Source organism: Biomphalaria glabrata, chromosome 5 (genome assembly GCF_947242115.1).
Source record: "Biomphalaria glabrata chromosome 5, xgBioGlab47.1, whole genome shotgun sequence".
NCBI lineage: Eukaryota > Metazoa > Mollusca > Gastropoda > Planorbidae > Biomphalaria > Biomphalaria glabrata.
In genome coordinates, this window is record NC_074715.1 from 13,716,269 (window position 1) to 13,739,309 (window position 23,041).

A 23,041-nucleotide genomic window follows, 5' to 3' on the forward strand; every position below is an offset into this window, starting at 1 on the left:
TTAGCCTCTCGATCACGCTTCCCACAAACCAACGACAAACACTGTTTAAGTCTCTCATTAATATGCATGACTAGAACAGCACCTGGATAACCGTAGGACGTATTTATCTTGTTTTTTTGAAGGGACGTCTTTAATTTATAAGATAAGATAGACCTTAGCACATATTTAAAAAAAAACACTAACAAATAGTGCTGGGAAAACTCTAAAGCACTTTTTTTTTAAGTTTCACATGTTGATGAAAGCACTTTAGCTGTACTATCGTCTCGAGATTCTCGGGTTTGAACTCTGCCGAAGTCATTCACCGCCGTTTGGGAGGTTTTGGCTTGACTGTAATAATCTTCAGTTCTGAAGGAACATCCGTAACACTCAAACCACCAACACATTAGCACTTTATTGAAATGCACTTTACGTTTCTTAAGTACATTGATAAAAACACTTTAGCACATTCTAAAAAAATACTTTATCAAATTGACGATAAGCACTTTAGCACAATGATGATCAAGAGCTGGGCATTTAATTAAGAAACAACATCATTAGAATCCTTTTGATGATAACAAATCATGACCTAAATATAATGACAACCTTCATAGTCTAGCATCATTTCTGTACAGCTACTAATAGCAGCCATGTGCAGCTAATCATCAAGGAGCAAAGAAATTTAATGTTACGAACCCCTGGGAGAGAGTGTAAGTGAGAGGCCGTCGGCCCTAGAGAAAAGCATTTTCCCGCTCAAGCCTTTTGCTCAAAGCGTTACATCCTCCTGTTAACCTGTTAATTTATATCGACGTGAGATTCAATGGGAGAGCTCTCTTGCTGACGTCACTTGTTTACGTGTAGGCTTTTTGGTGGAAGTGCCAAGAACTAGATCTAGCTAGCCCTCAATTAATCAGGTTATAGAGTAAAGAAGGTTCTTGTTTGTATGTTTCATGAGACCAAAAGACACCTCTAAAAACAGACAAAAATCTTGGTTTAAACCAAGAGTTAAAAGACCTTTATATATTCTGAAGAAAAACCCAGACCTTCGCCAAAAGTTGCCTTCGCCGGATACTTGGGATTAAGTGGTCGGAAAAGATAAATACTTATATTCTGTGGTAGAGAAGCAAACAGAAACCCAAATCACAAGACATAAAAAACCCATATCACAAGACATAAAAAACCCATATTACAAGACATCAAAAAAAGGAAAAAAAAAGGAGTGAGATAGGACGTATCTTCAGCGGGACCTTGCCAAACACCTGCTACCAATGTTGAAGGACAGGAACTAGACTGGAATCCACAGGGAAAGAGGAAATTGGGGAGGATTAAACAAACCTGAAGGAGGGAGATCATCAGCGAAGGATACTGGAATGACATGGGAGCAGATGTAGAAAGCTGAGGATACTGGAATGACATGGGAGCAGATGTAGAAAGCTCAGGATACTGGAATGACATGGGAGCAGATGTAGAAAGCTGAGGATACTGGAATGACATGGGAGCAGATGTAGAAAGCTCAGGATACTGGAATGACATGGGAGCAGATGTAGAAAGCTGAGGATACTGGAATGACATGGGAGCAGATGTAGAAAGCTGAGGATACTGGAATGACATGGGAGCAGATGTAGAAAGCTCAGGATACTGGAATGACATGGGAGCAGATGTAGAAAGCTGAGGATACTGGAATGACATGGGAGCAGATGTAGAAAGCTGAGGATACTGGAATGACATGGGAGCAGATGTAGAAAGCTCAGGATACTGGAATGACATGGGAGCAGATGTAGAAAGCTGAGGATACTGGAACGACATGGGAGTAGATGTAGAAAGCTTAGGATACTGGAATGACTGCTCAGAACCTAGTTCGGTGGAGAGGTGTGTTTGCGGCCCTAAGCTCCCACGGGGGTAAATGGGATAAAGCCAAGGAACTCAAGTATGTGGATTTCGTATTTTCTTCGACTTTATTTATTATCATTTATTTTTTACTGTTATCGTATACCGTGCCTCCATTCTATCCCAGCACGCTCAGCATGTTCTGGTCAAAAAGCACCTGTGGAGATTTCTTTGGAAAAATTTGAGATCCGTCCTGCTGTCTTCAGTAACCCGAGGAACGCAACTAAAAATTCATATTGAAAATTCCTAAGCCTCTCTACGAATTTAAACTCATAGCCCTCAGTTGGGCATTCCAAACATTTGTTTTAAAAGCCTACCCGTCTGTTCGTCGCTACAAAAAAAAAAAGTGTTTAAAAGCATTCTTGGAGACTAATGCTTGCCATATACAAAGGAAGGTTGGAAAATAAAATTAGCCACAAAAAAAAAGGATTAGTGCGAAGGGGGCGGGTATATACATATATAAGTTCTGAGGGGGAAAAAAACTTGGCTCATGTAAGCTGAAATAAATTCCGCACACTTGATAATGGCTGCGTAATTGGGTAATAAAATTGTATTATTCAGACAGAAATACATGCCCGCATACATTTCATGATCTCAAGTAAAGTTTTTTATTAACAAAGTTATACACAATAGATGTATACAAAACAGTTCTTTAAACAACAACAAATGTATACATTACAAATTTATACAAGTTATACACAAGAAATATTGCCACCAAGAACTTTTAGATTTTAATCCATTCCATTAAAAGTTGTTGGATGCTTTACAGAAAGAAACGTCTGCAGCGATTCTAGAACTGAACAACAAAATGTAAATGTTTATCCAAGCTTATCCAAGGGGAGGGTCCTCATATATATATATACTAATGCTGTATACTTTATTTCCTTTTCGATTATCAAATCTTATCAGGTAAATAAATATATTCACATAGTGCATGACCGTTGGATGGAGTTTGGTGTTCATTGCCATGGACTGGGGGTGGGGACTGGGGGGGGGGGGGTCTTAATAATAATGATGAGATGATTTGGGGGTTGTTCATGGTAATGAGATGAACGGTTTATGGTAATACAATTGAGGATATATGGTAAGACAAATTTCTTATAGATTATTATTATTATTATGTTAGAAACGAAAGAGTGTTCGTTCTTTGGCGCTGCCAGGATCGAGTTTCGTTATTAAAGAGAAACAAAATTCAGCGTATTTCCTTCATCAGTGTCCACTAAGGAATTTTCTGTTGATGTGGCCAGGTCTGCGCCAGAACCGCCATTCTGACAGACAACAAGAATCTTCTTAGGAATGCCAAGGGCCTTGAAGGTACATGTGAGGTCAGTTGTTATTATCCCCTCGGTTGATATCACAATGGGGTATATTGTTTTCTTAGACAACTTTCATAAACGCTTAATCTCAACGCCTAGATTCCCATACTTTGTTTTTCCAACTCAGTTTTTCTTATATCATGAGACAGTGGTACGGCGATGTCAATAATGGTATTATTATTAGTGAGGGGGGGTGTTCATTGAAATAGGATAAGGGGATTGATGGTATTAAGATGATTTGGGGGGGGGGGTTGATGTTAATGGGGTGGTTTGGGGGTGGGGAGGATGTTCATAGTAATGAGATGGTGGAGGGGGGGTATTGTAATGTGATGGGGAGGGATGCTCATGGGAATGGGATGGTGGAGGGGGGGTATTGTAATGTGATGGGGAGGATGTTCATAGTAATGGGATGGTGGAGGGGGGTATTGTAATGTGATGGGGAGGATGTTCATAGTAATGGGATGGTGGAGGGGGTTATTGTAATGTGATGGGGAGGATGTTCATAGTAATGGGATGGTGGAGGGGGTTATTGTAATGTGATGGGGAGGGATGCTCATGGGAATGGGATGGTGGAGGGGGGTATTGTAATGTGATGGGGAGGATGTTCATAGTAATGGGATGGTGGAGGGGGGTATTGTAATGTGATGGGGAGGATGTTCATAGTAATGGGATGGTGGAGGGGGGGTATTGTAATGTGATGGGGAGGATGCTCATGGGAATGGGATGTGGATGTTAAGACCGAGTAGGAAAGAGTGTCGGCCTAAGACACATTGTGTCTCGAATCTCCGTTTCTAGCCCCTCCTCTCCAATGGGTAGCTAGCCTAAGTGACTGTTCGTTGTCCTGACCATAGGACACTCTCGTAAACCATGGACTACCAAAATCGTTGAAGCTATCAATAATCACTCCAAACGAACATCTGAGTAAAATCTAACTTTAGAATGATACTTGATTAGTCGTAATTGTTTTTAGTGAACTCGTCATTAAAACAGATCGATAATTCACTTACGGTATAGCAGTGTAGTAGTATTTTATTAAACCAAACATCATTTAACTTAAAAACTTGTTTTTATATAGGAAGGAATGGTATGGTAGAAATTCCAATACTAGAGTAAAATTAGATCTCAAAGGGAGATAAAAACATCTTTTCTGCTTTTTTTTTTTTTTTTTAATAACATTTAATTTTTTTTTATATATTTTAATTGAACACGAATTAATTACCGTGTGATACGATTCCAAAAGACTAATTAAGGAAATGGATCTAAACTGAACTTTTTGTCTGTATTTAGTAATTAACAGTAATGGAAGTTGGATGAGGAGGTAATTGACCGGATTATTAAGTGCGCGACTGTTATTTATAGTTAAGTCTCGTTTGGAATTTTAAATATGATATTGCATTGCGCCTGGAAGACTTATCATGTGCGTGTGTTATTGCTGAATACAATCTGATGTAACCATGAGTAACACCGTTAGGACGCTTAGGTGACAAGCAAAATTAACAAAATACTTTTAAAGAACAAAGCTTAAAGAAGGGAAACAACTCCACACATAAGTATACTGTATAATTCATTTCCTTTTCAATATGAAATGAAATAATCAATTATTAATAATTGATTGGCTAATTGTTTAATTTTTTTATTCCTGTTTTATTTTTCAAGATGAAAGATTGTGTAAAGTTTCAACTTAATCCGAGAATAGGAAGTGGATGTAATTGTGTGTTTCTTCCCCTTGGTAAGCTTATTTTTAAAGTATTTTTTGGCCGTTAGATTTTGAATGTAAGTTTGGTCTGTAATTCTTTATGTCATTGCATTGTGTGCAATTTAGTAGTGTCCTAAGACTGATTTAAACAAGGTTACAAAGACAGTTTGTGTGGAAACACAAACTCAAAATCGGCCCCCGAAGTGGTCCACCCAGGCAGGTAAAAAGGCAGGTTTCAATATTTTCAGAAAGAATATCAGAATGAAATTCTATCAAAGGCAAATGACAGAGAAGAATGGAGAAAGAAGGTCGACAGATCTTGTGTGGTGCCCCAGCGGTCAATCAGACCAAAAGATAGGTGAAAGTGAATGTGAAGTTAGATGTGAACCTGGCCTAACTGATGTCTTGTAATGAATATCTAATTGATGTAATTGTTTTGTAAAGTGTCAATCTCTTATTCAAAGCCTCAAGAAAAAAACATTTCGTAAAAAAATTATTTTTTTCCTTTTTTCCTATACAAGTAATGTAGCATTGCAGTTCAAGCGATAATATGAAAAACTACTTATTAATTGTTGTTTTAAATTATGCCCAACTTATATGTATACTAATGTTATGACATGATTAGGATTTAGTTATTTGTTTCGGGAATAGGGGGAAAATTTTACTTAGCGACGATGACGTAAAGTTTGTTAAAAAGTAAGAACACTCTATTCGACACTATCAACAAGACGCTTTTGATTAGAGCAGTGAAAGTAAGAAGTTATATCCAGACGGCTAGTACCAGAGGACATTAGACGGGTCCCTTCTTGAGGATTAAAAGTGTTTCCTATTTTAACACTAGTGTCGACTACCTATCTTGATTGTTTTGGCATTTCGCCGGTGTTTGAAGGTTACCTCCTGTGTATTTCATTGTTTGTATTTGACACGGAAGAGCCACAACACTAAATAGATTTTTTCTCTTTAAAAAAAAGTAAACTTTTTTTTTTTTAAATATAGTAGTTAGTATAACAGAACTTTTTTTTTTTTATTCAGTACTGAAGAGATTACATTGCCAACAACACAGAAGACACGAACAGAAGTTTACGGTTTACACAACAGTTCACGTTAAAATTGTTCATAAACTGTCTAAACTTGACGATCACTGGGTTGTCCATTGCAATACAAATTTAAAAAAAAAAATATTTTTGACAAAAAATCTAAAACCGTTTGCAGAAATGTGCTAAAATAAGGCTTACAGTGAATCCCCTACCAAAGAGCCTCCAGTGTTTGTTACTATTAATAGGGAATAGTTTTGGTGGTGTATTTTTATTTAAAAAAAACTGCTTGCATAAGTGATTTAAAAAATTAAATTTTTCGCTTTCAGAAAAGAAAAAACTAGCCGTTGCATCAGAACTTTGAATGGTCTAAAATATTATGATGTCGAATTTTCACTATCTTTTCTAGTTTTTGATATCTAAACGGGACGGACGGACGGACGTACAGACATTCCATACAAAACTAATAGCGTCTTTTCCCCTTTCGGGGGCCGCTAAAATTGAGAGGGAAAAAGAGTATGAAAATTTTTGTTAATACGAACACACACACACACACACAAAATTAGTTTATTTAATTTATGGTATATCAAACTAAGGGGGGAAAAGTAATCAGAGTTTCATACACCTCACCGATCATTTAAAGGCTGGGAGGTGGATGAAGCATGTTTATAGTGTGGTCTCACAGTTCGATATATGAATTCATGAAATAATCAAAGCTTTTATTTATTTTTATTATTATTACTTGGCCTGGGGGAGGGGGAGGGTTGATATTGTATATAATATATTGTATAATATTATATTGTGTATAGTAGCTCCTCTACCACTGAAGCAAAAGCCACCATAGCCTGCGCTATTTGTGGACGGGAGTGTCTCTCTAAAATAAGGCTCCACAGCCACATGTGGAAGTGTGCTCTGAGATGAACCATAGTCGTTCTACGACTGATGGAGGCCAATAACAATAGTAGAATATAGTGAGAAAAAAAATATATTTAAAACTTCTGGTGTTTATAGGTTGTTTTTTTTTTATTATCGTCGAAACTTGTAGCGCCAAAATGGCTAACGCCTAGACGGCTCGTGCCAAAACGTCTGAGTGTACCGACAAAAAATACATTAAACGTGTTCAACAATTAATTCAGAGTTGAGTTCTCGAGTACTACCACCTGCATAAAGAAAGATATTTTGTGTGTATCACCTTGTATCGTAGCGTATCTTATTGTAAAATGGGGACCGTATCTGATGTATCACTATACTGCTAATTTTCCCTATAAAAGATCTGCTCGATTCTTTCTGCGTGAAGCGTTTAAATATTTTGTTTCCTCGCTTCGTTTCGTAGCTTTGAAATACGGCATGTTTCGTTTCACCTCAAAATGCCCGAACACTATTTTTAACTTTCTGCAGCTGTAAATTCCTTTTGGGCAAGTTTTACTGCACCACCATGTAGAAATAAAAACCACTTGTGAGAAACGTTCAAATGATTTAACGTCCTGTTCAGAATATGTTGTTTTCTGGGATTGAATGGGAAGGCAGGATCCGTAAGGCCAAAGGAAAAGGTAGAAAAATAATAATAAAAAAATTAAAGAAGTAACCATGCTGTACCTCCCACCCACGCCGTGAAGACATATGTTGTCATTTCTGGGAAATGGGAAACTTATGTCTTGAGAATGTCCTGTCAGAGCTGCTGGTGTGAAGAGATGAAGAAAAGATTGGCCCCAGATTTAATAGAGAGCCTCGTCCAAAAGAAATCAAATTGGACGTAACGTGAGGGGGGTGGGGGGTGGGAAGAGAAGAAAGAAGGGACGGTCCTCTCTTGTTGATAGATTGGGGGAGATCTTAGTGTGTCTTCCCCGAGAGTCGAATGTGTCCGGCAGATTTATTGATTCACTTATTCCAATTCACTGAGGAATGTTCGGGTTAATTTGTGTGAGAGATGATAAATTAATTGGCGGCAGTTCCAGACTCGTTTCTTTGTGTGACAATATTGCAGCCGTTAGGGAAGAGCTGTGGAGCGTGGTGGCCGAGTAATAGAGCGCTTGACTTTCGAACCAAGGAATCTCAAGCTTTTTTTAAAATGATGTTTATACTTATAGAAGCTTGTGGTCCGATTTCTTTTTTTGGACCAGTTGGGGGTGGGGGATTATCTAGGAAATAATTTATCTATTTAATCTATGCTGAGACAGCTGTATAATCATGTGGATCCTCAAACATAATTTTCTTACAACTCATGCCTCAAAAGCTCTTTCTATTTTGACCCGAGGGTGCTTTTAAAGAACAACCTCAGCATTTGAGAATCCAGTGAAAAATGATAAAAAGAAAAAGAAAATGCCTCAATAAAAAGCTTTAACATTAAGAATTAGTTTAAAGTAAGTGTAAGCTTGTCAACGAGCACATTGCCTTATCTAAATACAATGATTCAATGTAATAAAAGTTAATGAAAAGAAATGGATGAGTTTCAACTACAACTCCAAAGCCTTTTCAAAAAGTCCAGGCTTTGCAAACCTAAATAATAACCATACATTCATATTTTTCAAGACTTTTCAAACTCTAATTTTTCGTTCGTGTAGTACATATCGGTGAGGGAACCAACAGAACTAAATGGTTAAGTACATATCGGTGAGGGAACCAACAGAACTAAATGGTTAAGTACATATCGGTGAGGGAACCAACAGAACTAAATGGTTAAGTACATATCGGTGAGGGAACCAACAGAACTAAATGGTTAAGTACATATCGGTGAGGGAACCAACAGAGCTAAATGGTTAAGTACATATCGGTGAGGGAACCAACAGAACTAAATGGTTAAGTACATATCGGTGAGGGAACCAACAGAACTAAATGGTTAAGTACATATCGGTGGGGAACCAACAGAGCTAAATGGTTAAGTACATATCGGTGGGGCACCAACAGAGCTAAATGGTTAAGTACATATCGGTGGGGCACCAACAGAGCTAAATGGTTAAGTACATATCGGTGGGGCACCAACAGAACTAAATGGTTAAGTACATATCGGTGGGGAACCAACAGAGCTAAGTGGTGAACAAAGCTGCACAAAGAACAAATTAGATGATCAAAAGATTGGGTAAGGTTAAAAGCCAAAGATTATATTCACAGCTGATGTACTGGGATCTTGTTAGGAGCGTGATTTATAGTACACTGCCTTCAGGCCTTCTCATCTAGGCCAGTGACAAGCTAGAAAAAAAAAATATGTCTCTATCAAGTAAAATACTACTATCTACTGTTGGAGGGGATGTCTAAGAATTCTTTAAGATGGCGAATAAAACAACTTTTTTTTTATAGCATATTTTTTGTTCTATCCCTTCTGTTTATAAGGTAGAAACCAAGGATTCTCAGCTTTATACAAAGCTTATAATAGCTAACTCCGTCTGTCTGTCTGTCTGGGTGGATACTTTTCCACTTTTTTTCTCCCACTTCCCATTCTTGCATCAATTTGAAATTGTGCATAATTATTCATTGTCGATGACAACACACAAATCAATAAAAAAATTTACAATTTAACTAATCAATTTGCGGTAACTTAAAAAAACAATTTATAGAGAAAAAAAGGAGATAAAACTTACAATACTGAAAAATGCAAAGGAAATTTGCAAGTTGCTCTCCCTTCACGCAATATAAAATTATTTTTTATGTTTTTTGTTTTTTTCTGTCTCTTAAGTACCACCCAACTTTGTTTTCCTCAATACACGTTAGAATGTAGTTTGGAGGAATGTAGGTGAATTACTGACTAGTTATTAGTGTTATGTTTACTTATTCTTGGAGTTGTGGTTAGTTTTAACCTCTATTCTTGGAGTTGTGGTTAGTTGTGATGAGTGTCAGATGCTATTTTTGGGTAGATTGAGGAGTTTTCATTTATTTATATCTAAGGGCCTCAGGCTCGCAAAGACCTTCCTTCAGGGAACAGTACCAGGAAAAAAGAAGAAGAGGCAGACAGAGAAAGCGTTGAGAAACAACATAAAAGAATGGACGGGTCTGACATTGAAAGAGGTTCTACCCGAGGCAAAAGACAGAGAAAAAGGGACAAGGACAGTCAACAAAGTGTGCGGTGCCAAAGTGGTCCAACAGACTAATGGATAGGTGAAGGTGAAGGCACTGGCGGATCCAGGGGGGGGGCGGTAGGGGCGATCGCCCCCCCCCCCACTCGGCCGATATACTAATTATTTATATTTCAACCTATTTTTAGATTATTTTGCCCCCCCCTTCTAGTATTTTGGTCGATTTGGTAGGGTCGGAGGGGGCGATGGCATCAATCCGCCCCCCCCCCACCATAAACTTTCGAGTGGGGGGGGGCGGTCCTATTTATTTGTAGAAATCACAGTTTGCTAACAGAATCAATTAAATATCTATATGATTAAAACTTGTTATTGGTATCTTAACTGGTCTTTATATAATTTCGTTCACCTGTTGGCAGATTGGAAGGGGAAGAGAAAATACCTCCACCGCCCTTCCCATCTAAACCCTTTGAGTGGGGGGGGGTCCTACTTTTATGGAGAAATCATAGTATGTGAACAAAATTAGTCGAATATCTATATAATATAAACAGGTGGAAGTGCGATACATGCAATCCCCTTCCCCCCATCGGACAAATCAATACTTTTTCTTTTTGTATTATAGTAAGAAATTACAAAATTTAAAAAAATCTGTCACTAATATAATTTATATATGCTATAAAGTAAATTCTTATATCGAGTCGCCCAACCCCTATTCTTTAATGCAAAATGCAATCAATAGCAGAAATTATAAAAAGGAGCGAGAATTAATAGTTTTCATTTTACCGCCCTTGCCCTTTCCAGACAGAGTTTGTGTAATTTGACATGAATTTATCATAACTATTTTAAGAAAGACTTTGCTTTGGAAAAGTGATAATTCAAACGAAATGTTTCAATATAACAGTCGCGGTTGAGATGAGTTCAAAAGCCAGATAATCTTTTCCTAGTCGACTTTTTCCAACCTTTACTCTATCTTATATTTTTCTAGTTAAATAAATTTAGGACTATAACTCACAATGTATACTAGAATTTTATTGAATATTATTAATCGAATATTTTTTTTTTCGGCGGCGATCCTCAAAACCTTAATCTAAATATGTGGGGTATCTAATCTTTTCAAAGAATAAATCGGTTTTATTTGCAATGTATTAAGGGACTATAAATTCATATTAGAATATTTTTCTCATTATTCAAAAGGCACTTTATAATAGAATGAATAATGAGCTGTAGGGCACGAGAATGCGTTATTGCAGTGAAGACTGCCAGAAAACGCTTTTAGCGTCGAGGCTTTGCCCCGAACCTCACTGATGAATAATAAGCTGTATATGTCAGGAGAATGCGTTTCTGCAGTGAAAAATGCAAGAAAACGCTTTTGGCGTCGGGGCTTCGCCCCGAACAACACTAATAAGTAATGAGCTGTAGATGTCAGGAGAAGGCGTTTCAGCCGTGAAAAATGCAAGAAAACGCTTTTGGCGTCGGGGCTTTGCCCCGAACCTCACTGAAGAAGCTTACAGCGCTCTCCCAGACCCCCAAGCTTGCAAGAGAAAGACTTTTTTTTTCTGTTTTTTTTTTTTGCCGAAGATTGAGAAACAGTCTTATTTTATTCTCATATATCGAACGTTTATGCATAGGGTTAGGGTTTACTGGGCGTTAGGGTTAGGGTTTGGAAAAAAATCGCCCCCCCCCCACTCCAAAGTTCTGGATCCGCCAGTGGGTGAAGGTCAACTTTATTTCTATTTTCGTTAACACTATAGGTCACCCACTTTAAACGAAGAGCACAACAGCATATGCTTTTTTTTTAAATAGCGTATAAAGGTTGGTGTTGATGTTTGGACACTTACATATATAAAATGCATATTTACGCGAACTTCAATCATAAAGCATACCTGCACTGTTCTTCGCAGGATTTCTGTGGCATTGTCAGTGAGTCCTCTAGGCCAATATAACATGCTACTACACTGAAGCAGAAACTCAAATCTATAGAGCCATTCTATATGACAGTGAAAAGCATTGCCGGAATTTAGTAAATGGAACCCTCGTCAGGATTATCAAGGAGGCTCCGACCATCTTAAAGGCTTCAAATAAACTGCACTTGAGAACCTTTCATCTCATTTCCTTTTCTTTTATTTGAATGACATATTTGGTTCAAAATGGGACGCGTGGTGGCTGAGTGATCAAGCGCTTGGTTTCGGAACCGGAGGGTTCGAATCCTGGTAAAGACTGGGATTTTTAATTTCGTCATCTTTGGGGAGCCTCTAATGCTCTAATGGGTACCTGACATAAATTGGGGAAAAGTAAAGGCGGTTGGTCGTTGTGCTGGCCACTTGAAGCCCTAGTTAACCTTGGGCCACAAAAACAGATAACCTTTACATCATCTGCCCTGTAGACCGCACGGTCTTATAGTGGAGCTTTACTGATTCAAATGATATATTTCGAAATATGGAGGACTATAGGGTGAGGACCTGTTTAGGACGCACAGTCTTACATAGGCAACACAGGCTACAGCTTATGGGCCCCAATTACTTGGGCTCTCCCCCCCTCCCCCCCCCCCCCCCCCACCAAAGAAAAAAGATGTCATAGATATTTTACATTAGTGCGAAGAATGTGTAAAGAAAAAAATTGCCTTATGTTGATTAAAGGGGTTCAACATCTTAAACGGCTGAGGGTTTTATCAAGTCTGAATCCGGCCCTGAACATACACAGAAAGGAGTCCTCCGATGTCTACACATACACAGATAGGATTCCTCTGATGTCTACACATACACAGGAAGGATTCCTCTGATGTCTGCACATACACAGAAAGGATTCCTCTGATGTCTACACATACACAGGAAGGATTCCTCTGATGTCTGCACATACACAGAAAGGATTCCTCTGATGTCTACACATACACAGGAAGGATTCCTCTGATGTCTACACATACACAGGAAGGATTCCTCTGATGTCTGCACATACACAGAAAGGATTCCTCTGATGTCTACACATACACAGGAAGGATTCCTCTGATGTCTACACATACACAGAAAGGATTCCTCTGATGTCTACACATACACAGGAAGGATTCCTCTGATGTCTACACATACACAGAAAGGATTCCTCTGATGTCTACACATACACAGAGAGGATTCCTCTGATGTCTACACATACACAGAGAGGATTCCTCTGATGTCTACACATACACAGAGAGGATTTCTCTGATGTCTACACATACACAGAGAGGATTCCTCTGATGTCTACACATACACAGAGAGGATTCCTCTGATGTCTTCTTTGGCGATAGTTTTTTTCTTCTGGAAACACCGGGACAACTTGTTAACAAAACTTGAGACTCATGACTTGACCGCTATTCTTATTTTGGTCTTCCAAATGAGTCCAAAGCAATGAAGTAACCTATAAAACTGATAAGGTGGTATCTATCAATTAACATATTTTTTAAAAATAAGATAGTTCGGAGGTTTGTAATTATTTTCGACCCAATCATGCTTATGAAACGCTTCTAAAATTTTAACTATTTTAATTCAAAACCAACGCACCTTCAGCAACAGACCACTTCAGTTTTGTCAAGTTTCCTTTCTATTTGGTTTATTTTACCAATATCGTTGAATTCAAATTGTCTTCGTATACTGGGCTCTATGGCGGCAGTGTGGCATAATATTATGTACATACTTCAAATCATGTTTAGTTACCGAAGCATACAAATCTATCAGAGTTTAAATAGTTGATTCAATAGAAGAATTTTTTTTTTTTCATTCAGATTATACTTTCACTTACAATAACACACAAGACAAACAGGTTAACGCAGTGGTTCCCAAACTTTTTTGTCTCGTAGACCCCTTGCCATGTTTTCTGATTTTCGGTAGACCCCCTACATATTTTGTATTGCATTTTTAAATTCATCAACATTTTAAAAAAAACTAATTTCCAACTGTAGTGAGTTAAAGAGTGAAAAATTAATTTGAAGCGACACTGTAAGTTATAGAGATATATCTTTTTTATTGATAAAATTAAAATTTAAACTAATTAAATAACAATTAATTTTTATTACTGGAATCACTAAACACGCTGGAAATATGTTGTTTTTTTATAGCAAGTTTATCATCCGTTGCTATGGATATTATATTTCGTATAGGAATTTATTGTTCTATGAAGTAGTCCTTCAAACATTAAATATTAATTAATTAATTTGCCGTAATTGTAAAAGTTTTCGCAAAGAGCAGTTTCTCGTGTATATCTTGATCTTTCATGTGTGGCTCAAATATTGGGGATGGGGAACTGTTTTTACTAAAAGGAGAAGGAGCGAAAGCGAGTAACTGTCACCTAAACCAGTAAGCTTCGAGCGGGAAGGGCTATCTTGGCTTTCTACCTACCTAGCAGAAGGGAAAATGACTGCAAAACTCTGCTGCCTCACAGCTAAACCCAAATATGGGAAAGGTTTCGTGGGTCGTCCCTGAAGAAAAATAAGGAGCAGACACAAAGCACTACACCCTGTCAGAGCCTGTGACGCCCCTGATCCCAAACTCGTTTGCAAAGAATTGCATAAGAAGCTTTTAATTTTACAACTCATGCCACCTATGAGTCCATGAACTATATTGTTGCTTAAAGAAATTCTTTTAATAATAATCAGACGTAGGTTTGTGTAAAACAGATTTTAAAACTACAACAGCTGGTAAAATTAATGTTTTCCGTATTTTGCTATAGATAAAGAGATATTGTAAGCCGCCCACAAACCATCATCTTCTCTATATGATGTCTAAGAGATTCTGTGGGTATATTCTGAAATCTATGTTTGAGTATTTGAAAGATTTTCAAATCTTCATCTGTTTTGTCAGGGTGGCATTGTCTCAAATGATCTTCTAATGTAATTAGTTTCATATTGTCATAAAAGGGCACTTAGGCAACCGCTTGTTTGACAAGGAAGAAATAAATTCCAATTTTAAATAATCAATGCTGTAAAATCTACATTATTTTTGTGAAACATTAGTTACATGTAGACAAAATTAAGCTATTTAAATAAGTATAGAAATTAAATACAACAATTTTTCGTTTGAATAGCAGGATAAATATCTAATGGATTAGGTAAACATAATATATTGGTTTATGAAAGAATTACATTAATGGGATATAAAAATTAAAGTCACATTATTCTTAAATGAAATCTATTATCGTAGACCCCCGTGGACATCTCGTAGACCCCCAATTTATTTTTTCCCTTTCGTAGACCCCCTGGAAGTCTTCATAGACCCCTGGGGGTCTATATAGACCACTTTGGGAATCACTGGGTTAACGCATCCACGTCCAGACCATATAATGCTGTTGAGCGGTCAAGGTTATTGAGAAATTGTATATAGTTCATGATCAAAAACACTGTTCATTGTAATATACCCGCTGGAGGTCATCAATTATAAAGTCATAGTCGCAAATATAGTTACCAAACCATGAAAATCTAAATATGGTTGATTCAATAAGAGTTCTTTTTATTTATTATTTACAGACTGGTCCGGTAAAGAAATAATTATACACAAAAATTTAAGAAAGAGTAATATTTAATCTAAACTCGCTTTCTCACATTGTCCATAAAATACTATTTTTCAAGGAATAGTAAATTTTCCAATCAATAATTTCTTTCTTCCCCCACAATGTGAACGCTGCCTTACAGTGTATACCATTTCTTTTGTTCTCCCACTGTGAACACTGCCTTAGAGTAGATGCCATTCTGAAATTAGTTTTGTTTTTAATTGCATAAGACATTGAGGCAGAATTCGAACTCACCGCCTTCTAAGAAACCTTCTTACAGAGATAAGATCTACCTGAGAAAGGCTAAGCAGGAAATGTAGAATTATATTTTTTGTGTGTGTCACAAACAGCTACACAGAATCGGCTGAACGTCAAATCAAGATAAGATTGGCAGATCTACAAAGTAGAAACTAATTTTACAAAAATGGTAACAAAACATGAAGTGAAACAAATAATTTAAAATGAAAGAGGCGCAAAAAAAAAAAAGGCAAAAATAATCATGGGGAGACTACTCTGACTTTCTTACTCGAAGCAGACGTCAAGGACGAAAATGTTGCGTCCAGGGTGATAAGGGACAACAAGGTGAAAAAGAAAGGACTGGTCTTGTTCAGTAACGGGGTTTTCCAGAGACCCTCATGAAGTGGCAACGAGCAATTGGTCTATACTGCCCATATGTTGTGACGTTACAGCTCAATGTTGAAGCCTTCTATCACGATTGGTCTCGGTTTTTCCTTGTACGGGAACAGGATGACCCTGAAACCCGCATTCCTTTGCGTTCTCAAAGGGAGCAATTCTCAGCGTGTTATTCGGTATTAAAGGGGTTTCTGATACGGTACGAAAAGAAGGAAAGTTAATCCGGATTTTAATCTATAATCTGAGGATCACTGTAATATTTGATACTTGATTAAGTCTTTTTGATATGGCTAAACAACACCTCCTTTTTTTTTTACCCCGTCCCTTCCCCCCCCCCCCCCAGAAAACCCCCGAGAAAAACTCCAGTTAAAGAGATTTTATAAATTTACTTGAGTTTATAGTATTTTTATTATGGGCCTCTAGATATACATCTAGAAGACGGTGCGTTAAATGTTTCTAAATGTTCGTGCGCATCAACTAGACAGTACACTCATACCACATACAGAAATACCCAAATATCCGAAGGCGTGGTCTTCTCAAGATTGCAAGTCCTCTTGACAAATTAAAATTATTATTTTTTTATGCTTTGAAAATTTTTAACGGTCAAATTATAGTTTTCCCAAAGTGGCAAAATAGCTAATAATTCTTTTCCCAAGGAATATTCTAGGAAAATCGTTAGAGTCGATTTTAGGTTTTGCCCAGTAGCTTTTGGCTACCCATTCGGAATGTGTGACTTGAATAAAGGTCTTGTGAAAAAAAACAACTCGATTTTGCCATAGAAATGAAAACAAACCTTTTTCTACGGCATTCTGTGGACTGGGGGACAACCAAAGGCGCCAGCGAGGGGTAAATATGAAGGAGTAAACAGCCACTTGTGGTCTGTGGTACCACTCCTGGGGTGTCAAGGTAAATATTGCTGCTGGCGGCGTGCTTCGTTCTAAGCGCCAACACATGTCACTGATGTCTAACGAAGGGGAACAACTCCTCTGCCGCAGGTAGCAGCTACTGATGTTACACCGGTGGCAGGTGCCCACGGAGGAACAAGTGCAGGTGATGTTCCTTAAACCAGTTCCAGGTAAAATGGTATTTTTTTGGAGGTGCGGGGGTAAGGGATGGCATTACATGTGGAAAGTAAGAAGTTTCCACAAGAACTGTTGTTCTGTAACAGACGGACGTGTTCTTGGGGGGGGGGGGGGAGGCAAGAGAGATTTGTAGCGTGAGAGATAATCCAAGGCAGGAATGAACAAGACGGTATGAACGCTTGACACGGTGTGAACGCTGGACGGGGTGTGAACGCTTGACACGGTGTGAACGCTGGACGCGGTGTAAACGCTGGACGCGGTGTGAACGCTGGACACGGTGTGAACGATGGACGCGGTGTGAACGCTGGACACGGTGTGAACGCTGGACACGGTGTGAACGCTGGACACGGTGTGAACGATGGACGCGGTGTGAACGCTGGACACGGTGTGAACGCTGGACACGATGTGAACGCTGAACACAGTAAGTTCGACACAATGGTAAGTTATAACACTTTTTTTTGACACGATTTGTGAAGGTTTGATATGGTTTAAAAGTTTTGCATGGTTTAAAAGTTTGACATGGTTTAAAAGTTTGACATGGTTTAAGCATTTGACACTGAGTCAAGATGTCCTAAGTCATATAAGTTTCAATATAACTAAAATGACTTCAGCCTAAAGGTTTACCTCAAGAACCAGGGTTCCAATCGTTATCATTACCAAACTGACATAGTTATAAAGTTGACAAATCCAAAGTTAACCTATTTAAATAGCTAGTGTCAAACATAAGAGATGGAGGATTAATAAGAGATTTAAAAAAACAAACATCCGCTGTCATAAGCAGACTGTGGAAAATCTGGAAGAGTAACATCATCTCCTAAGTAAAATTATAATTTTATGTTTCCTTAGTGACCACTATGACGTTATATCTTTGTGCAAGCTGGACACTGAACTCTGATGCTGAATGAAGAATTCAAGATTTTGAGAGTAAAAAACTAACAGATAAAGGAACAACTCCAAACTGTGAAGAGATGAAAGCTGCTTCGGTCAAATTGTAAGACTGGACTCACTGTCAAAAGTCATCTTTCAAGGTACAGTGGAGGGAGCACGAACAAAAGGTTGTCCAAAGAAAAGCTGGCTGGAAAAATTAAAAGAATGGACCGGCCTCACTTTTGTTATCCTGCTAAGAACAGCTGCAGACCTGGGGAAATGGAGGAATTCGGTTAAGGGTATTGTTACAGCACCCCTACGACAAAAGCCAAGAGATGAGGATGATGATGATGAAAGGTTGACACTCCAAGTGCAGAGAACCGGGTGGGGAGGGGGGGGTGACACGGTTTTAAGATTACAAAAGGTGCGTGTTACTTAAGCTTACAGGTTTGGTGTGGTGTAACTGTTTGACACAGTGTAATGATTGGACGCAGAGTTAACATATTAGGAAAGTTGCGCTTGGATTTGTAAGGTTCGTGTGGTTTGTAAGGTTCGTGTGGTTTGTAAGGTTCGTGTGGTTTGTAAGGTTCGAGTGGTTTGTAAGGTTCGCGTGGTTTGTAAGGTTCGTGTGGTTTGTAAGGTTCGTGTGGTTTGTAAGGTTCGTGTGGTTTGTAAGGTTCGCGTGGTTTTTAAGGTTTGTGTGGTTTGTAAGGTTCGTGTGGTTTGTAAGGTTCGTGTGGTTTGTAAGGTTCGTGTGGTTTGTAAGGTTCGTGTGGTTTGTAACGTTCGCGTGGTTTGTAAGGTTCGTGTGGTTTGTAAGGTTCGCGTGATTTGTAAGGTTCGTGTGGTTTGTAACGTTCGCGTAGTTTAGAGGTTTAACATAATTGAACATTTTAGATAACTAACATTATTGATTATCACGAATCTAAGGTTTAACCAAAGGAGGTTTGACGCCTTTACATACTTAGTCTAAGACATACACGTTCAACACTAAATGAGGACATACAATCAAGGTTTACCAAGGTTTTCAAGGTTGGCTGAAGGTTTCACATGGTTTCGAGTGTAGAAAAGGTGTAGCTTGGGTTTTAGGGTTTCGTTTGAAGTAAATTTTTTAAAGATATAAATGAAGGTTTTACTGGATGTCAGGTTTTGGACTCCACGACACTTGTTCACAATAATTCAAATTTCAATTTGGACATGGTTTATTGGGTTGACACGGTCCAAATGTTTAGGGTAGCAGTAATGTCTGACACGGTATACACGTCTAACAAGAGAAATTACCCCCGATATGATATACCGCCACAAGGAAACACAATGTTTTAACACCATGCGAAAGTTTTAGGTTTTCGAGGCTTACATTGATTATATAACGTACAACGATTGTTTAGTTGCAATATATCAATAATGTTAAATATTTATTTTAGTTTATGGAATTAAGAATATGACTTTTTAATTTAATCATTTTTTTCTCTTGGAGTATTTTAGTATTTTTTTGTATTCTTAAATTATGGTTCAGTGGATAATGTTTTTTTTGCTAATGACAATTGCAATAAGTGCGTGTATATTGTATAATGCTTGTATAATGAAAAATGCTTCTATAACTAACAATTTTTGTATAATGTATACTTTTTTGTAATGTATAAACTTGAGTAATTTGTAATGCGAGTATACTGTATTGTGCTTGTTGTTAACTATTTAAGCTAGTAGAAAATGTCGATATCAAGTCTACAAATGTATCGAAGTTATATATAGTTCTAAGATCTAAGTTCGTATCAACAGACCTGCAGTTCACTGACCACCAATGTCTCCACCAGGAAATCTAGTCATGGGTATCTCCACAGAAATATCAAAGAACTCTTCCAGCGATGATAGTCACCAGTGAAATACAAGAAAACAGTACTGTTAACAACTCAGAAAACATGTTTTAAAAAAAAATATATACAACCGATGGTAGTGTTTGGACTTACTGTACTCCCCCTTTAACTTTTCCCAATAGCCACAGCTGACTTTTTTTTTTCGGGTCTTTGCGTGAATCGCTACGCGGAGTGATACCAACCGCGCATGTTCCTCGTGCCTGCTCACCCGTGATACCGCAAACGAATGGAGGGGGGGGGGCTGGGAAGGCGATGAGTGAGGGTGCATGATGAGCTTACTGCTAATCTCTCTCCCCCCCCCTCTTTTTTTCTCAGTTCTGAGTTTCTGATTGGCTGTGACTCTTCACCTCCCTCCTCCTGCCCTTTCTTAGGGTACATTCTGCCCCCCACCCCCGCCACCTTTTGTCTCCCTTTCAATTGGTCATCAAGCCAATCGCCCCCCCCCTGTGTGGCGCCCATCAATACACTCTCACCACCCCTTTCATTGTCTCTTGTTCGTGTAATCAGTTCACCTGGAGAGCATACAGTCACTTGAACTGCTTATATCAACTCACTTTGTCTGTCTGATCAAATTCTGATGACGTTATTTCTCCCACACACATTCTCGGATCAAGTTGACACTTTAATCAATTATTTATTGTGCCTCACAAAACGTGAATCAATTTTTTTTTAAAAATTAACCAATTAGTTGGAAATTATTGGAAATTAATTATTTTTGTTGATAGCGAAAACAAGGGAAATAAATTCTACATTATTGAGATACAGTTGTGAATCTCTTCACCTTAGATAAGCCTTTTTTTAACCTATTTATATATATTGCTTGTTTTAATTGTTCTAAAGTGTAAATGGTTCAGATTGAGCATTATGATCATTATACCGATGATAATTACACAGTATTGAATTAGACTCCATACCCGAATAAACAACATCATAAATGCATAAAATATAAAGCATAAAATATATCACTAAAATTTGAATAGTTCTGACTTCTTTTAAAAATAAAGACAAATCCATTTCAACAACAATGGAGACCAAGCATTCAAAATTGTCTATAACTCTCCGACGTTATTGGATCTGTTTGTGAACTCATGACACTGAACCATATAAACCTCATCATGGAGCAACACTAGCTCATCGCTAAGCAACCTAAACATTTCCTGTATTATTGTAACTACCAGACTTTCTGTAGATAAATTTCATAGAAACAATTTTACTATGGCTTGCAATCCATAACCCGATTATTTCATTGTATTAAATATGCGTATAAATAACTCACCTGTTAACCACTTGAAATTTGCATACAAAATGCAATTTCGTTGTTCAGTCTAATTTTAGATTTTTTTTAAATATTTTTTTTTTTTAAGTTTCAGACATTGCCAGTTGGAGTTGTTTTTTTTTAAATAGAAATTAGTTTCATTATCCATCCATTCAGCTACGCAATCAATTGATCAATTAACAAGAAGACCTGTCATTTTTCTGATGAACCACTTGAAGATTCAGCCACATAATCACGAATATTGAACCACTGAACAACCCAAACAATCCCTTGCCCACTAATGAACCCTAATCATTTAATCACTCAACAACTTAGACAACCACTTAACCACTGACTTAATCATTCAACCATTTAGACACTCAACTACTTAATCACTCAACAACTTAATCACTCAACCACTTAGACACTCAACCACCTAATCAATCAATGACGTAATCCCTTAAAAACTCAGTGTCTTATATAATCAACCACTTAATCACTCATTGACTTAATCACTCAACCACTAAGACACGTTACCGATTAATAACTCAACCGCTCATCTGATAGAACTTAACCACTTAATCAACCAACCACTTGAACACTCAACCGCTTGAACACTCAACCACTTGAACACTCAACCACTTGAACACTCAACCACTTGAACACTCAACCACTTGAACACTCAATCATTTGAACACTCAACCATTTGAACACTCAACCACTTGAACACTCAACCATTTGAACACTCAACCATTTGAACACTCAACCACTTGAACACTCAACCACTTGAACACTCGGCGAATTAATCAATCAACCACTGACACCCAACCAATTAATAACTCAACCACTCATCCCTAAAGACACTTAACCAAACAAACACTTAACCACACAAACACTTAATCACTCAACCTTTTAATTCTCTTATAAGCGAAATTACATTCCGCCATTTCGATTATAAATTTACTGCCCCGCCTCTTTCCGAGGGTCTGTTCACATTTTAAGAAATATGAAATTATGAAATGACATTAGTTTCATCCTTAATTTTTTTGTTTCTACTTTTTAGAATTTTAATTTTGTAATATTGTATTTATTTTTTTTTCTACTTCGAAATGGCTAAACATAATAAAAGAATCAGCGTGTCACTAAATCGGTTAAATTGACAGCGTGGCACTAAAACGGTTAAAGTGGCAATTACATTATTTAAATTTCTTTCCCACATACAATCCTGAGATGTGTAAAAACTGTTTAGATCGAAGGGGCCTCATTTGAATCTATGATTGTTGCAAACTATATTTATACATTTTCAGCGGCCCCAGTAGGAAAAAGCATCAACTTGTTTTGTGATGTATGTCTGTCCTTCTGTCTGTTCTTAAGAACTAAAAGCGCTATTAAAATCCCGCATGTGTCGTGCTCAAAATAATTGGAACATGGTCTACTTTTGGTCTTCAAAAGGAGAACTCTTTTTGTTGTTGTTTTTTTTTTAATTTAAAAATGCAAATTCTTTTTCATGTCTTTTCTTGGCAATCAGTAAAAAAAAAAGATTCGATAAAAGATTACCCAGGTTACATTACTAAAATTAATTCTATACTATTGGCTATTGCAATTCTAAAGAGCTAATGTATTTGTTCAGGTTAGATTGGAATTGAGTTCATCTCATTCAAGTATTCAACTCACTACTTCATAGACAGTGTTTCTGTGTTTTTATTCAAGGATGTTTCTGTGTTTTTATTCAAGCTTGTATCTGTGTTTTTATATAATAGTGTTTCTGTGTTTTTATTCAGGATGTTCATTATTATTCAACTAGATCTATACCTGCCCTAGCGGCACAATGCGCAGTGCACGTGACAGAGAAATCATAACATCGCCGTGACTGCTGAATGGTGATGTACAAATCCATCTGTTTTGC

The 23,041-nt window shown here is 37.6% G+C and overlaps 1 protein-coding gene across 1 annotated transcript in view; it reads right to left on the reverse strand.

Moving 5' to 3' along the window:
* The window catches only part of LOC106062279 (orexin receptor type 2-like), a 127,758-nt gene extending 107,666 nt beyond the window's left edge, over positions 1-20,092 (reverse strand). Inside the window, exon 1 of the mRNA XM_013220549.2 lies at positions 19,788-20,092. The gene's annotated coding sequence lies outside the window, so the exon portion shown is untranslated. The remainder of the gene's footprint in view (positions 1-19,787) is intronic.
* Positions 20,093-23,041: the final 2,949 nt, after the last annotated feature.